Source organism: Dromaius novaehollandiae, chromosome 16 (genome assembly GCF_036370855.1).
Source record: "Dromaius novaehollandiae isolate bDroNov1 chromosome 16, bDroNov1.hap1, whole genome shotgun sequence".
NCBI classification, from domain to species: domain Eukaryota; kingdom Metazoa; phylum Chordata; class Aves; order Casuariiformes; family Dromaiidae; genus Dromaius; species Dromaius novaehollandiae.
Window position 1 is genome coordinate 8,959,449 of NC_088113.1, and position 15,219 is coordinate 8,974,667.

The following is a 15,219-nucleotide window of genomic DNA, read 5'->3' on the forward strand; positions in this document are numbered from 1 at the left end:
ATTTTGTTGTTTTATCGGGGTCATCAAGAAGGAAGCATTCAGCATAGCTTTTTTCTGAGTTGTTAATGACTTGGAAATAGGTGATACCATCTTTTCCACTCCTCCTTTTCTTCCAAGACCTGGGCCATACCAAAATAGATGACAACCATTGATTTAAACATTTGGTCATGGAAATCATTGTAATGCTTCCGAAATCATTGTACAGCTTCAGTAATGCCAGCTAGGTTATATTAGTGCTCATAAATGACTAATTCTATTTCCTCTTTTTTATTACTCAGGCTCTTGTCATTGGTGTGTGGCTAATTAAATAATTTCTTCTTATTATTCTCCCTTTGTGTTTGATGCCTTCCCAAATTCCTTAGTCTCCAGCGGAATTCCACCGAGGGCAGAGTTTGTCTGATCCTGCTGATGGTCGGGTGTCTCCTCACCTCCCTGGGGTCCCTCCAAGTGAGAGCTGAGCACACCAGCACAAGAAGTTGCTGCCTTCTCTGCCATGCCTGACTTGTGTCTAAACTAAGAGCTGAGAGCACGGAGGTTAAAGGCTCCCTTGTGGCTTTTTGTTTGTCCTATAACATACACTCCTTTCTCCGTCTCTTCTCTGTCCTTCTGAATCAGCAGATCATTGTGCTTTGCCTTTTTTTGGTCCCTACCCTCTATTGAAAGATGTCTGAATTCAAGGGATGTGCCTTGCATCAGGAGATCAGTAAGGTTTGTTCAGTGTCCCTTCTGGAGCACCTTTTTTCTGATACCACGACTTACACTTCAGATTGTGGTTTGTATTACTGCTTGTCCTTTACATATACTTTGTTTCCTCCTTCATGTGAGGGAGAACATTTTTTCCTATTAAGTGATTCCTCATCCCAGGATTTAAATAGATTGGCAATTTTTCTTTTTTACCAGCACTAAATTCTCACAAAATAACAGAAAACCAGGCCTATACACTGTCAAACTGACACTCTCACAGTGTGATGACCCTCTTTCTGTCACCTGCCACATTTTTCATGTTCAACCTACAGCTGTGAAACTGTTTTTTCTTCCTCGCTTCCAACAACAAAGTCCAAAGAACACTCATCAGTTTGATGCCTGTCTCAATTTGCAGAACATCCTTGGGACAGAAATAACATTGAGAGAAGAGTCTTCTTGAAAGCAGTAGGAGCCTTTCATTGCCGGCTCCTCCAGTGGTCTGAGATAGTAACAGCCATGCTGTAAACTTCATTTAATTTGTATAGGCCTGTTCCAGAGCCGCCTCATTGACTTCAGGGGGCATTGGATCAGGCTGTATGTTAGCTACAGCAGCGCTTTATGACTCAGTATCACTGCTTTGGAACAGTCTCTGTCAGATCAGTCAAATTTTCCATTGAAACATTCTGTGAGGGGAATGAGAAATGTTGTTCAGCTAGCTGCCTAAGAAAAATGTCTGATTTTTCACTTTATTTTTTTTTTTCTTTCGCAAAGAACTTTCCCCTCCACCAGTAGAAACTTCTGGGTTTCAGGTGGGACACTCTGAGTGTCTTATAAAGAGTTGAAAATACCTGCTGAAAACTGAATTTTTAACAGCCAGTCCTGCTCATGTTTGCGTGTTCTTTATAGCCCTTCCATCCATTTCCATGATGTTACCTGAAATGAGAGGAAACAGATTTTTCAGAAGTAAAATTTGCAGACCACATTTCCAGTTAATCTTCCATAATAGCAGTTGCTATTGTATGACTCAGTGACCTGTGACTAAATAACTATAATAGTAGAATCATTTTAGCCTAACAGCATAAAAATCAAAGTTAAAGCTGTGACTGTAAAGCAGTATTTGTTACATGCTGAACATATACTTTATTAGAGAAAAGGAGGCTTTGTTTGCATTGCCAAGCTAAAGTATATACTTACCTCTTTGCATGTAAATGATTTCCAAAAGTTGCATTTTTGCTTGTATTTTTTCTGTTTTCAGAACTCAAACATGAGTTCTGTGATCTGGCGTGTGTTTCCTCTTGGTTCTTTTATGTGTGGAAATGATTACAGGTGTGAAGCTGATCTATCCATATAACACATCTACTGTTGCTCTGACCTCATTCCTTATCTACTCCAGGGTTTTAGTTGTTGATCCATCCGTCTTGCACCTAATGGTATTTCATGTCAGGACTAATGGGATTATTTTCTCTTCATACAGAGTAGCTTTTTGGTCACAGTTTTCTTCCAACCTTCTCCTTTAACTATTAGGGAGATGTGCAGACCTACAGAAAGACTTCAGCCAGCAGGAGAAGAATATGTATCTGAGCACTGGCAGAAGCAGACAAGTGCATAGTGAAGTGCAAGAAACTGTGAATAGAAATGCTGAAGTATCCCTTAATATCCATCTGATTATCTTTCACCCTAATGACAGGGAAAGATAGAAGGGCTGATCTGAGCAAATATAGGTAGAGGTAGGTGGAGCTTTATCTTGTGTAAGTCGACAGATCTTCAATGTCTTCATGGGAGCTATGAAAACCCCTACTGGTCTCCCTAGAAACTTAGAGTTTCACTTCTTTGATGGAGTTATGACTAAACAAGGAGAAGTTGAGATGGAGTAGACTGAAGTTACAGAGCACACCGTGGCACACAGTGGTGAAATCAGCTCATTAGCAGAAAGAACTTCCTTCATCTCAGTACTCAGAAAAAGAAAAGAAGTAAATAATAAATTGTTGTCAGTTTACGGTTTTGCTCTTCTCCTCTTGTTGGTTTTCTCCCCCTTTGTTCTAGGAATTCTATAGTCGTGTTCTGAGGAATAATCAATTAATGCTTAGAAAGCAATTATAATGATTCCCACTTTACACATGAATAAACAGAACGTAGTTTAGGTGCCTGAGTCACAATCGTTTTCTGAGTCTGATCGGGCATGGACAGCAATAAAGAGCCTGTCTCAGCACTTGTGCTCTAATTGCTATTTTGCCAGGAAAGTTGGGATCGGAGATCAAACAGACAGAAATGAGTTATGAAGCTCTCTGAATGTAAATTGCAGGGCACTTCGTGAAAAAAAAAAGAAGCCATTCAGTTTATTCTGTAGTGATTTCATAAGTATTACATGGCAAAGGCACGATTTGCTTGAGGTTTCACTGGATGACTGAGAGTTGCACCAAGGAGAGGACCTGGGAGTTGTGATGTTAGTGCTGTGCTGTGCGTAACCACACACCCATCCTTCTTGCTTCTTGATACTTGATATTTTAATATATTACAGAGTACCTTATCATATTAGTCTGTATGTAATCCTTTCTTACGTGTTCAGTCTGAAACATGGTTAATGTAAAATTGTCTTTTTCATGTGTGTCATAGCTCATAATCTCTTGCTTTTATAGGAGAAGTCAAAACCTCAATTCACACGACTGGTCTGGTACTATAATCGCTCATGGATGCTATTCATAGTTTTCCATATCCACTCTGTGACTTTTGTACTATGTGGTGTGATAGAAGAGGACATCTTACAAGGGTCACTTTATCTCTCTTTTCTCCTCCAGCGATGAAGATGTTACAGCAATGCAAAACCAGGTCAGAATGAATTTTCCTCTGTTCTGAGGACATGTTGTTGTTGTTTGAAAACTCTCAGAGACCATAGAACTGCAGAAGAACAAGCACAAGCCTTGCTATCCTACTTCATGTCCAATCAGCCAAATGAGCAAGCCAGCTTTTGAGTCCTCCAGGGTCATTTTATTTTTAGGGCTGATGCCTGAAGCAGGAAGAAAACAGCATGATCTGTAGGTTCTGCTTTGAGCTTCCAGTGCTGGCAGCAAAAAATAACTTATTTTGACATGCAAGCTGAGTTTAACCAATGGAAAAAAACCATATAGGCCAGTAAGTTGCTATATTTTGAGTGTTGCTGTTCAGAACCACAGTACAGTTCCTTGTCTATCATAGATTTACTTTTGATCTTTTCAGTCTATACTTGACATTCCAGCTGTTTTTCTGTCTCTTTATTTAATTTCAGGCTTTTTCTCTCCATGCTTTTTCAGGTTTTTCATTTTTCCTTGTTTGTATGAAATCCATCTTGGAGACACTTGTTGCCCTGTTCTCTGATCTGTCTTGAGCCTCTGCCAGCTGCTGCTGCCAGTGGATAAAATGACTGAGTCACCACTTTGTGAATTTTACATTTGCTTGTGGGGTGGCAGAGCCAGGGCCATCATGAACAAATCAAGCAACCACAACAAAGGCCCAAAACACAAACACTGGGGCTTAACCTCAAAGCACATGCTGGAGCCCAATGAAGTGACAGCCAGCAGAATGCATACCAAAGGCCCTCAAAGCATTACGCAATCTCAGCCCTTGATTAACCACATCAGAAGGATACACCTCACACAGCCCCAGATCAGGGGAGACGGTGGAGGGGAAAGGTAGCATGACCAAAGGACCTTTTTCCTCCTCACAGAATGAGTTTATCAGAGCAGAGCAGCAAATGAGGGCAAAAAAGGAAAAAAAGATGCCCAGCATACAGCAAAGCTTCAGTTGAACAAAGCAGCATTAAATGCAAGAGAAGAGAGAAGGTCCAGCTGGTCAGGATGGCTTTGTTCTGCAGTACCTTCTGTGGCTTTGGGCCCAGACAGCTGTTTTGCCTTGCTTCATCCATGGCAGGCTGGTGGGGCAGCTTGCTTCTCCACACCAGCTCCCCTAAAGCAGTGGTGGTGAACTGCTCCTGAGCAGGACTTCCACCGGTGGGGCTTTGCTCTGTACCTTGTTTCGTGAGGTTGCCCCAGCACTGACTTCTCTCCGTGACTGCATCTTATTGTTTCTCGTGCTTTCTAAAAGCCCTACTTGTTAGCTTGGGAAAAGAGAGTGTCTCTTGTTGACTTCCATACCTGAAGGGCCAGAGAGTGTTTGTGCTCTTCACACCTCCATTTGCTGGGGCTGGAGTTTGCCAGCAGATAATTTATTTGCTGTGTGCCAGCAACGATTAACTGAGCATGGGGTTTAACTGGTGCTGTGGAAGTTTTTTTGATTAATTTTGGCTTGACTGGGGTCAGTCCCATCCTTCCAGCAGAGGCGTGTGGGCATTTAAAATAAACCAGGTATCGGGGCTCCGTGGCCACCTTCGGATTTGGTCGCTTTTTTTGACTGAATATTTCATTAGAGATGGACAGGGGGTAGGTGGAAATGCGCTCATCTGGCCTGCAAGCAGAGGACGGGACCGTATCCACATGTTTAAAATACCCTGGCCTGTTTGGGGGTTAAAATAGCCCTATAATAGAAGATTTTTCATTCTTTAGGCCTGATGCGAAGGGGAAATGGGTTCCTATTTGCATGGTCCCCACAGTGTTGGTGTAATTAATGTACGTGGGGGTCCTCCCCTCCCCCACCCGCCTCCGAGGTAAAAAATGACCTTGTCAAAACTTAGATTACCAAATCTTAGTTACTAAGCAATGGGGAGGGCCCCACAGGGATGGCATCCCAGCTCCTGAAATGGTATGTATAGTAAAAACTAATAAAACCGGTGTCAGAGGCTCTCAGGCTTCCACATCCCCTGCTGGGTGACCCCCTGATCCCAATTTATTAGCTGAACCCGGGGAAGCAGGCGAGCTGCTCCGGCTCCAGACTGGAGGCTCCGGGAGAGGGAGGAGCGCGCGCTCAGGAGCCGCCGCCGCTCCGGAGCAGGGGTGGGGGGAGCCGGTGACGGGAGCCGGCTGAGCAGGAGGGAGAGGAAGACGTGCTCTGTGCCATCGCCCTACCTTGGCGTTCACGTGCTTTGAAGGTGGCAGGCAGGAAGGGGGTGGGGAGAGCGGCAAGAAGCCAAAGTTGTTTTCTTTTGCGTGTTGGCAGCGCGCTGCGGTTGGAGATCACCTTGTGCCGGTGACGGGAGGATTTAGCAGCTGGGGGCCGCAAATGGAGTGGCAGGGCCTGTGCCCCAGCGGCACGGGGGGGTGGGCACGGCTCTCCCTGCCCGCCACCGAACGGCAAGGATTTTCCCTTCCCGGCGTTCGAGGGGATGCGGCTCGCCACGTTACTGCCTGGCCTCTGTGTTTGCTTCTGGAGCACAGCAGCGGGAGCGTGGTGCACAAGGCGGGGGGTGATTTTTTTTCCTTTTTCTTTTTCTTTTTTTTTTCCCCCCTCAAAAAGCTGCCAAAGCAAAGCAGTATTGATGAGGATGGCTTGCTTTGATTAGCAGCGACTGGCTAAGGAACAGGCCCCTCCATGCCGCTTCCCTGCCCCCTTTTCTGCCTCAGACATGAAACCTCAGTATTTTCTCTGCTTTCACAGGTTTTCCCTCTGTTTTGTGCTGTTAATCTACGCTCAAATCAAGCTGAAGCAGGGGCAGGAAGCCTGACAATACCTCCCCTTGTCTAATGCCAGCCGTCGCATTTGGAGCGCCTTGGCTTCCCAAGGGCGATCTTATCAGGAGAAGGTGATGCACTTTTTCTAAAAGCGTGATTATGCAGTAAAGCAGCTAATGATGGACGCGAGCAGATTAAGGCCGTGCGGAGGGAAGCCTGCAGCGACAAAGGAGGCCTGTCCCATTTGCCAAGGCTTTATACGTGTGTAACTCGCTATTTGGAAACGAGTATCTGGGGGTGTCCTGAGGGGGCACAGGCCTTGCGTTTCTCCTAGCGTTGGCCTTCGTGCTTGTTTCGAAGAGCAAACAAAAGGGCTGGCCCTTGGCTTTGGCTGCCGTTCCTTCGTGCCCTCTGGCTGGTACAAAAAAGGGTTGCGATTACACTCCATCTTACCCGGAGATATTTTGGAGAAATACCCCTGGGTGTAAAGCCAGCACAGATGACAAATTTGGGGAGTGGAACAGCACGTGTGCACAGGCAAGGTTTTCTTGCTCACACCACTGGGAAGCAGGTTGCAGTTCTATAAATCTGGGCTTTCCTGGCTCTATTTTATTTCTTTTTAAACCACTGCCAAGGTGATCAGTTAAAACAATCATATCATTTTTGTTGTCAGTAGTCAAACACAGGATTTTTAAAGTGTTTAAATAAAAGAAGTATAACATACTCCTCCTCTCTACCTCTTTAGCTGTAATCAGTGCAAGTCTGACAGCTAGCAGAGGTCCTTGGTCTTCAGTGTAAGCTTGAGATGTACTTTCTTCTCTGGGTACACTCTGCAAAGAGAGACCAAACCTGCCACCCAGATGTGGCTCAAGCATTGCTGTTGTGGCATAGCGGAGCCTGAAACAGGTGATGATCTGCAGCTCGATGGTTCCCAGCGCCGCCACCACTCTGTCGTGTACAGAAATACTGTGGTTCTTCCATGGGAAGGATAGGCGGTGAGGAAGAGCTGAAGGCTGTGTCCACAAGAGCAGAGGGTGGAGATGAAGAGGACTGTGGCTGGATGTGATGCTGCACCTGCACTTGTAGTGCTGAGGGTTTCCACTTTTCTAATAAGGATGCAGTCCTGGCTACTGTTAGCTAGACCGTTCAAGTGGTGTGTCCATATGACTGAAAATAGAGGAGGAAAGATGTTCCCAACCAGGAAGGCATTCATTAGCTTCCTTCCTCCACAGACTTCAGCAACAAGCAGCCTCAAACCTGAGTTAATACTGTAGTCACACTGCATTAAGGTGTGTGTTAGGCTTTCTGCAGCACATGCGTGCATCATCTTGATAGAGGCCTGGGGATAGCTGCACAGTGCAGCCGTGCCTGATGGCTGCCGCTGAGGTTTGGGAAGGGGAAGGAAGCCCCTTGGATGAGTGCTAGTGCACAGTTTGGTTGCGGTGGAGCCTTGGCACCCACAACACGCTAGATCATGGCAGAGAGCCCCACTTGTCTGCTGAAGCAGCGCAGTGGTGAAGAGTCTGAGTTCTCCTTCATGTGGATTTCCCCATAACCTTTGGCAGGTTGTGTCCAGTGAATAGCCCTTGCTGTTTGTGTCTCAGGTATCATTTTTCTCAAGATAAGCTGGAATTCTGTGGATTGTTGGATGCTTTTTATCATGACATTGCACAGCTTGTGTGTGTGCTTTAAGTGTGAAAGAAGCAGGTTTGCTTTGAGAACTTGAGGATGGGGAGGGATGTTTTGTAAGAGGTCATGGGAGAGTGAGAGAAGTTACGGTCAAATTGTGCCCTTGGACACATTCTGGAATATGCTGTGGGATGAAGATGTGGAGTGTGATATTTTCACTTCTCTTCCTCTTTGTTGATGATTCAGAGCAGAAATGATCTGGGTCGTTTTATGTTAGGAAATATGATGGGCTGATTTGAAACAAAGGGAGGAGAGCAAGTCACTGTTCCAAGTGACTTTGTGGTTCACTTGAACCAAAGCCCAATCTTGCCAACTCATGATTTGATCACCAGTGCTGCAATGCATAGTCCTTTCTTATAGCTCCAGCTCTGAGTTCTGGAATCCACCCCTCTTACCCCCCAGCAGGTTTTGTGATTTCAAAGAAAATATGGGAAACATGACCTCAGTGTACCCTGAGGGCTGAGGAACTGGAAGGAAAAAGCCAATAGATATAAAACTGGTTCTCACATGAAGTGAGAAAGAAGGTGATAAACAGTTCATATAAAAAAGAAAAATGGGATTTTTGGTATCGTCAGCTCCCACTTTGAACAGCACAAGGGAAGTTCCTGGAGAGGGGATCTGAAAAGGAACTACAGATCGCCTGTTTGTAGCTCCATGCATGGAGCGGGTGGCAATTGAGTGTGCTGAAGTGCCATGGAGATCTACTTTGCACATGTGAAGACGGGAGAGCAACTTCTGTGACTCTTGACCAGCACTTTGATCTTGGTCATGTTTGTGTAAATCTGGAGGAACATAACTCTTGTGTAGAATTGATGACTTCTCATATTGTTGACCAAACCAAAAATGTGAGAAGTGATTCCCTTGTGCCTACCTGTGACCCCAAATGATGGAGGTTTTTGTTCTTTCTTTTTCCCTAGTCGTCTTAAAAATAAGTTTAGATGAAGGAAAAAGAAAGTTAAAACAAAATCCCTGCTTATCTTACGACACTGAAATATCCTTACTGGGACAAAGCAAGATACCTTATGATGCATGCACGTAGTAAGTATTGTGATTGATTACTATGAATGTCATTGTATATTCACATTTAGTGTCATTAGAAAATGCATGAATCAATAGAACAGTAACTGCTTTAAGAGAGCTGAGAGTTGCATATGGATTTGGAAGTATGGCAAATAAAATGATATGAGAGCAACTAACAAACTAATATTCAAGCTTGAATGAGAAATCTCCTACTCCCATGCCTGACCTTGAGAACATGCTTGGGAGCGTGAAAGGTATTTTGTCTCTTCCTGCTGTATCAGTTGGTCTAGCAAAGAGATCGCTTTTCCCTGCCAAGCCTCTCTCATCTGTTGGAGTGAGTGAGAATTACATGCTTTCAGATTTTTGTTATTGTTTGTTTTGAGTTTTTATGTCAAAATTACCTTTTTTTCTTATTTTGCAGGAAGTGGAGATTCAGTGGAAAAAACGACCCAGCTTTGCTTTGAGCCTTCCATTCATGAGATTATTTTTGCTCCATGTGAGTAATGATGCTATTAAGGTTTTTGCATGCAGCAATGTTTTGAAGTAGATTTTTGCTGACTTTGGACCATATGCATGATACAGTGGGATGGTTCATGGAGTTGCCTCTTGCCTGAAGAACTTACTTACAGATGGAGTCTACCATTTCTCCAAGACACTGTGGGGATATTCCTTCGGGGAATGCTTTTATTTCCTAAGGCACCAACTACTCGCATAGAATAAAGCAGAAGTGGAGTGAGGATGCTTGTGTCTTCACTTAGTGATACAGGAATCAGAGTGGTTTTACACCAGCTCAGAGCTTTGCACTGTGTGACTACTATGTTTTAATGAGGTACCACTCACCTTAAAGCCAACTTTATAAGCTGGCAGGGCTGTTCTTCTCTTGCTTACATGAGAGGTTTCTTGTTGGTGAAAGATACTCAAGAGGAGGTGTAGCTGCCACATTGCAGATTCTTAGAGATTTTGTTAAACTGATGCTGCTGATTGTAACGTTGTATGAGACAGCCTGCTCTGTGAGTCTCAGCTGGAGCTAAAGGTTGTCCCCGCAGCCAGGACTGGCAGTCTTGCATCCCCACAAGGCAGTGGCTGTTTGCTCCAACTGGGTCTGTGAAAGTGGTTTGAAGTAAATACCATTGCTTTCTTCTGCCTTCATGGGGCAGTGGAACCTGCCCCCCAAACCCACGATGTCTGTCTGATGGAGTTGGGAGCTGCTGCTGTCTTGATAGAGATGAGATACCCATTTGCCGTTTTATAAATTTGTTGAGGTTTTAGGACTTCAGCTTCGGGGACACGCAAGCAGAAACAATGTTGGTCTAAGATGTTTGCTTGATGTGAGCGAGCTGAACTGTGAGTGTGCTAAAATGCTCTGAGACTCCTGATTAGAGTGGTTGGTGAGTCCTTATTCCTTGGAAAGGAAAATGAAGAAGTATTCTGTAGTTAGTCAATTATGGGTTGGTTTCTGGCTGGCTGTGAAGGACAAGGTTAGATTAGACTGTAGCAGAGATACTTGACAGTATAAGTTTGCTGACAGTGGTTCAAGTAGTCAGTAAGAATGACACCTAGAGTGCTCACCTGTGTGTTTAAAACATGCTCAGTGAATTCATATGTGAAGTAAGCCAAAGAAGATACAAAAGACACATGAAATGAGTACAGGAGCTTTTCCCTAAGATGAGTTTTTGGATGCAATAACTTGTTCCTGTCAGGCTGTGTTAAATAGGTTAATAATTGTTTTGATTTTTACTATTAAAGAACATTAATCCTATCTCTGATTTCTATTTAAGTATATTTATGAGTTTGCCCTAGGGCTGGTCAAAGGTGAATTTAGCAAAGAAAAAAAAAAGTTCAGTGAGTCCACCTTAATTTCAGTGTAACCAGACAGAGATTGTGCAGACACACTGCTGCTGCTACAGAGCACGATAGTGCTGATTAGCCATGTCTTGCCTATTTGTATGGCAGTGATTTTTGGCATGGAAGCAAACTGGTGTGTTGTTTCTGTGAAGGCAGTAGCTCCCAAACCCTGCTGTGTTCCTGTAAGCGCTGCAGAGCACATGCTGCCCTTTGGACGGTTGAAATATCCTCTTTGCAGCACCTGCACTTTGCATCTGTCTGCTCTGTGCATGTGCTAGGAGATATAGTTTGAGGCTGAGCAGGCTTGAAGTAGGAACACGGGAGAGGAAAGTGGGGTATGGGGCAGAAAGGTAGAAGGCCTGTGCCCTGCTCTGGAGGAATGAGTGTGTGGGATTGGGAACTGGTTCAGGAAGAACATAGAAGTACCTTATATTTAAAGAATTGCCCTTTTTTTTTTCTAGTTCATTATTGTGGCAATTTCTATTTTAAATATTCTCTTTGTTATAGGAGAAAATCAGGTTTTTTTTTAAATTGAGCCTAACTTATGAAAAGATCAGGGACCTCTGGCCTACGCCATGTTTCCTGTAGCTCTGACATAAGGGATAAAACCAAAGGGCAGAGCTGAGCCTGGGGAAGAGAGAATAGCATTTTCAATGTAATCACGTTATCTGCAAAAACATTCCACTTAATAGTCCTAGCCAGAATCAGCCACCTTTCTAAAGAGAGGTTGTCTAATATGTACAGAGCTAGAAAGATGAGAGGGGTAGAAAAGCCAAGAACAGGACAGAATAAATACTGGTTACACAAAGCCTGAAGGGGAGGGAGCATCTAGTGATCAGACTATCGAGCTTTGGATCTATAAATAATGGTACCATGTTTATTCCCCCCAGGCCCCATTGTCAAAAAGACTTTTTTTTTCTTGTCAGCCAGAGAGAGACAGACATGGTTTATCTGAGTGAGAACAAAGTAAGTGCCCCTTTCCCAGGGCTTGCGAAAGCCGTGGGGATGTGGGTATGACAGGGAAAGGTGCATTTCAAATGGACCTTTTCAGGAAGGGAGCTCATTGTCACTTAAAGAATCAGATGATTTAGAGTGTCTGTTTATAGGCAAAAACATCTTTCTCCAACTTTCTGCAGTATACTTGGGAGAGATATAATAGCCTGGTCATGTGCTGGAAAGATATGACTCATTTCATGTTGGTTCTAAGTGAAACTAATGTATTACTCATTTTTATGCAACTCTAGTAAATTGTACTTATTAAAAAGGGGGGGGGGGTGGAGGAGAGAGAATTACCTAAAGCCTAACCAATATTTACTAGAAAATTAATTTAGAAATATGGTTGACCTCAGCTTCCTTGTAATGAAAATCTGCTGACATATCTTGTGATTTTGTTTCTCTTTTTAAAGCAGCCCTCAGGGTTGTTAATAGTTCAGGTATCAGGACCAGCTGCTGATTCCAATCAGGGCTGGATGATTTTGCCTGTGTTGTTCCAAAGAAAGGTGCTGGATTCAGTAGTCTTCTGGGATTTCTGCAGTGCTTACTGCTAAAGCATCTTAGCGCCTCCCCATTGCTAAGCTCTGCTCATCATGTGTCAAGGCACTGGGGCACATTGCTGTATTGGGTGCACAGCTTTAGTGGCTCTGAATATCATGGTGGTTGCTCATTTTTCTGATGGTACCAAAAGTGTCTGAGATGTCTATGGGCCAAGATAGACCTGATCCTTGCCTTAAAGCCCCTCTTTCATTTTTTTGCTGACCATCTTCTGCTCAGAGCAAACAATCCCCAAACCATTCTTATTCACAGCACCACTTATCACTGAATCCTGATTAATTGAAGCCACATATCCAGAGGAGCTAGGAAGACGGCAGCAATGTTCAATTAGAACATTAGAATATCCAGAACAACCTTGTCTTCTCTTTCATACTCATTGCATTTACTTTCAAAGGTTAAATAAGATCATTTTTAACAGCACAGAGTGCTATTTTTCTTCAGCCATGCTTGCAGTGTGTCTGTGTAGGACTCCCATGCACCACTAAACTGTGATTAAGATCAGAAAGAGGGCTCTGTGTTCTCCAATGTCCCTTTTTTCATCAGTGATTTCCATTCATATCTGCTGAGTTCACAGAATGGGAAGTTGGTGGTACCTGGGAGAAGTATGCTGTTTTGTGCATTACCATCCTCCTCCCTTTCTCTCCATAAAGTTTATGGAATTAGAACTAAGCTGGTGTTTCTGTCAATGTCATATGAAATATCGCGGAGTCTAGTTTGCTCTCCAGCAGCTCTGACACAGGGTCACTGCATTGGGAACAATCAAAGTTTCTTTTCTGTGGATTTTGGAGAGAGTTTGACTCAGGAAGAGACTAAAGGGAATAGATATCAAGCATCACAAAGGGGGATCTCCTTTTGGTTTTGCTTTTTGTTTTGTGTTTTTGTCCGTTTATGTTCTAAATCACTTTTCTGGCCGTACATAGGCATGCATACAAATGAAAAGGAAGATGCCTGGGAAAAAGAAAAGTGAGTAAAGCAAGTGGAATTATTCTGGCTGTCTTGAGGGATGGGTAGACACTTCGGTGAGAGTGGAGAGATCTCGTCATTGCCCTCCATTCAAGCAAGCTGTAAAAAGCCCTTAAGCTTCTGGGAACAAGTACTGAAAGCAAACCCAAGCAGAGCACGTGCTCCTCCAGCTTGAGGGATTTTCATAGACTTGTCTTAGTGACTGCAGGAGAAACTGGTTAGGAAGCACCTGGAAACTTGTCTAATTTTTCCAGCTATTCCCGTAGATCTAATGAAAAATCTTATTTCTGCCTACATTGTTCTGCCTAGGTCCTTAGACCTGCAAAGTTTGAGTAAAGCACTGCAAGAAAAATATTTGCAAGATTTAAGGGAAATACGATTTCTTCCTGTTGCTGGTCCCAACTTTACCCCAGTTCTCAAGGGGCTATGAAATCTTGTGCTTTATTGGTGCTCAGATGATGATGGAAAAAAGAAGTTATTTCCTTTTTTAGGTTTTTGTATTCACTTTTCAATTTGTCATTTAAAAAATGACTGAAGTTTGCTAGTAGGCTAATTTTGACATGTTTACAAAGTAGCACAGTGCTTTGGTTATATATAAGAACAGTCCGATTTCCATTGTTTCTTCCATTTCTAATTCAAAGCTCACTGAAAGGTGGAAGATTTTGTAGGAAAAAATGAGGAATAACTTAGATGGCTTGTAGCTGCGGAAAGTAGTTATGCAAATGTGGACAAAATAAAAGCAGAGTTGAACAAATTCACTGCCTCTTTATAAAAATCACATCTGTGAGTCAGCAAAACAAGATCCTCTCCTGTCTATAAATTTTCAACTCAGAAAAGTTCACAGCTTCCACATTTCCAAGTCCCAGCAGGGCTTGCGGGAAGAGTGGAACGGGTGCAGCTTGACTTCAGAAGCCGGCGGCCCCTGGCAGCGGTTCAGCCGTGCACTGACCATGCGGCTGCTGGCACACGCTTGCTCTCGATGCAAGTTTGTCCTGGCCGTGGCAGACGTGGGTTGAGCGCTGCTCCGGGAGCAGTGCCGCGCGCATGTGCTCCGCTGCACAACTTCGCCTCGCGCACAGATGCTGCTGCTCATCACTGATTCATCCGGTGGCTGCTGCACAAGCCGGCGTTGCAGCTCGCTCCGATTCCTGGACTGGACCGTGGTTCCCTGCACGCCCAGTGTGGGCTGGAGCAGCCCTGGCAGCCAGGGAGGTGGGCAACCAGGACTCGCATTAGTGGGGTTTTGTATTCTGCTCATGCCTGGATTTGCACTAACCTTTTGTTTCCAAAGAGCGTTTTTCATGCTGTGGAACCGATCCAGGCATCTGTCCTACTCTGTCAGCCTTTCCCTGGCAAAGCGGCCCTAACCTCCCCGACAGAGTGACTCAGGATGCTCGTCTTGCTGGCTAAGGCTTTCTTTCCCTCCCTACTTGCCACTGTACACCCTTTCTCTCCCTGACAGCCACTGCTCCCTCTCACTTTTAGCGGCAGAGCTCGTTGAAAAACAGAACCATCTTCTTTGGTGTTGTTCCGTCTTTGACATTTCCTGACCTGCTCCTCTGAGCTGTACGTTGCTGATCAGAATCTCAAACAAGTTCTTTCACCCACTAATGCTATGTTAAGACGATCAGCACTCAAATCCTTGAGATCTCTCCTTCTTCACAGAGGTTAAAGAGAATCGCTTTTGAAAACTTTAGCTTTCAGCTGAGTTAAAAGAGAGGAGATCAATGGGATCTGTGCAGTCCTGATACAATGGCCTTGAGGTTGCATTCCCAGCCTGCTGATAGTATCGAGGCTGCTGAGCCGTTCTGGTGCTTTCTGAATGTGCCCCATCTGGAATAGTTCGGGGAAAGCTGGGTCTGACGTGTTCAGGGCTCCATGGAGAGCTTTCTTGGGTAATCTGGGTGGCCCTCCCTAGCAGCGTCCTCCC

At 44.3% G+C, this 15,219-nt stretch overlaps 1 long non-coding RNA gene across 1 annotated transcript in view; it reads left to right on the forward strand.

Annotated features, from left to right (window-relative positions):
- Positions 1 to 15,219, forward strand: part of LOC112979098 (uncharacterized) — a 135,827-nt gene that overhangs the window by 43,010 nt on the left and 77,598 nt on the right. The window contains exons 5-8 of the long non-coding RNA XR_010391867.1: positions 363 to 3,813; positions 6,208 to 6,352; positions 8,828 to 8,948; positions 9,352 to 9,426. This is a non-coding gene — a long non-coding RNA (uncharacterized LOC112979098). The remainder of the gene's footprint in view (positions 1 to 362; positions 3,814 to 6,207; positions 6,353 to 8,827; positions 8,949 to 9,351; positions 9,427 to 15,219) is intronic.